At 44.1% G+C, this 2,522-nt stretch overlaps 1 long non-coding RNA gene across 1 annotated transcript; it reads right to left on the reverse strand.

The window, feature by feature from the left end:
- Positions 1 to 1,115: 1,115 nt before the first annotated feature.
- On the reverse strand, positions 1,116 to 2,279 carry LOC122009920. The gene is made up of 3 exons (XR_006119706.1): positions 1,662 to 2,279; positions 1,509 to 1,574; positions 1,116 to 1,175 (listed from the first exon to the last, which is right to left on the reverse strand). It is a non-coding gene; the product is annotated as an uncharacterized LOC122009920 (long non-coding RNA).
- Between the last annotated feature and the right edge of the window lie 243 nt (positions 2,280 to 2,522).

Genomic DNA, 2,522 nt, shown 5'->3' on the forward strand with positions numbered 1-2,522 from the left:
AACAGAACAAGTTTAGCATAATCTAGATAAGAAAACCAAAAGACCAACTTATCCTCGTGGTCTGCAGGGGACTAGCAACTGGAACTCTCTCCTGACAGCATCAACCTGAAAATAATAACGGAGGTGGGGGTGAGTCCAACACTCAGCGGGTAACAACTGATATACATAGTAAGGAAGTAACATCTAGCACTAATTATGCGTACAGTTTCCTGACATAATAAAGGTAAATGCAATCTGAAATGAACAGGAGAATACTGTACTAACCATGACCTGGTACAAGGATAAACAATCCAAGAGGTATAGAAATCCTATATGCATGTCAAGCATGGGCATCCAACCAATGTGCAGCAAATAAATGCAGTAAACACAATCACAAGAAATTTAAAATGCATCAATGTGTATGATGTCAATGCAGTCATGGTCACCCCCGGCCACACCATCTCACACAATGGTGGAACCGGTGGGTAGGTGACAACCGTGCACTCGACGTCACTACTCCGATGGTGGTGAGTGGACGGATCTTTGTCGAGTACACATACTCCTACCCCAAATCATAAATGGGGAGCGATGCTCTCATCTCCCGGACACGATGGCGGAAGGGATCTCGACGCTTACCACCGCAATCACACTACCCATGGCGGACCAACGGAGCAAGCGTCTGTTAGCAACCAACAGCTGCGTCATGCTACCCATGAGCGTCACAACGGAGCACCGAACATTGATGAAACTGGCGATGCGCTCGACAATAATGGAGCAATCTATCACACAGCATGCAATCATGCGAATGATGCATGACACTAAGCATGAAAATATACTGAACCAATCTATATATATATATGATGTGCACCATAGTCAATAAATCATATCAAGGGTACACAGATCAGATAAGGTATCACACCTAGGTTCTGAACATGGTGAAGCATGGTTATATCACTACCCCTAATCATGTATAATCAGGTAAGCAATAACATGAGATTCAAAACAAGCAATCAACCAAGCATGTAACAGGTAGCGGGTAGTGACTAACCGAAACAAAATAAGAAACATAATTATTGCTATTTGTTAAATTCACTACTATGCATATCAAAGACATAAAATCAAAAGTGCCCGCCTCCAATCGACAAGTCCAATTTGGTCCAAACATGACGTCGAGATACCCGTCTCGCGTCAAAGTCCTGTGTCACAATATACAAATTTAGCTAATCACGTATAAATTAGTTAGCCAAATCAAATCCCCCAATCACTATCTTATATCACATATGTAATTTATCCATTACATATGTTATACATAACTAAATCACATTCTGCACGAGTCCTACAAGAACAGGATACGAAATAAAATTAAGGATCCGCCATCAATGTATCATCCTAATAACCAATTCAAATCCTAGTTCTGATGAAGATTTCCAATTAGATCAACCCAGATATAACCTAATACCCTATACAAAATTTGTACAGCATGGAACATCCTCCATAGGAACCCAACAAAAGTCACTAAACATGCTCACCTAAGTGTATGAATAATGATCAGATTCCTCAGCTCCAACAACAACTTAATCCCGTTGATACCAAACCTAGAAATCAATCAACCATATCCGTGAGTTGCTTCTGCATCCAACCAGTGATCAAATACAAAGAAACAACAAAGGTAAGCTGCTCACCTCACTCACCTGAAAGGGGGAAACCTAGGGCACGACAGTGAAGACCAAGCTAGGGCTCGGCAGAAACCTTGAAGTCCGGATAACCTTTCCCCCCTCCAGCAATCAGTGGTGGCGTCGGCTAGGGAAAAAGAGGTAGCAGCCGACACTAGGGCTGAGGAGGAAGATGAAATCGGGTGTCAGTGGTGCTGCCAAATCGCAGCAGAGAGAGAGCGGCCGTCTGCTGGTGCTAGGGCACAGGGGAATGCCGGCGACACCTCCGTGCGGCAGCGGTGCGGTGTAGGGGTGCTTGGCGTCACTGGCGATGTAGGTCAGCGATGGCAGATCGTCGCCGACACTTGGGGAAAGGGGAGCGTCGGCTGTGGCAGTCTCCACAGCGAGGGCGACGGGCAGAGGAGTAGGGAAGAAGGGGGAAAAGGAAGAGTCGGTAGAGGGAGAGTGGAGAAGAAGAGAAAACACTCGCGAGAGAAAAGGGAGGAGAAATGGTGTCGAAGGGGGTTAGGGCACGCACGGGTTCAGCGGGGAGAGGAAGGAAATAAATAAAAAGAAAAAGGAAAAGAAAAATAACTTTTCCTCACTTAAATGGGTAGCCTAAACAGGCTTTTCCGGGGCCCCGTTTTTATCCCCGTAAACACGTCCATACGAGCTCCGAAAAATTTCTGAAAAATTTCCAAAAATTCCGGAAAATTCCCTTATTAATATTCGCCTATTTTCGATATTTTACATTCTCTCCCGCTAATAAAAATTTGGTCCCCAAATTTCGTTATCTACCATCAGCAAGTACTAACAACAGATATAGAGTATAAATGCTGAATGGTAAATTAAATCACATACCTCAAGTGAAAAGATGGGGGTATCGAGCTC

This window comes from Zingiber officinale, chromosome 8A (genome assembly GCF_018446385.1).
Source record: "Zingiber officinale cultivar Zhangliang chromosome 8A, Zo_v1.1, whole genome shotgun sequence".
NCBI classification, from domain to species: domain Eukaryota; kingdom Viridiplantae; phylum Streptophyta; class Magnoliopsida; order Zingiberales; family Zingiberaceae; genus Zingiber; species Zingiber officinale.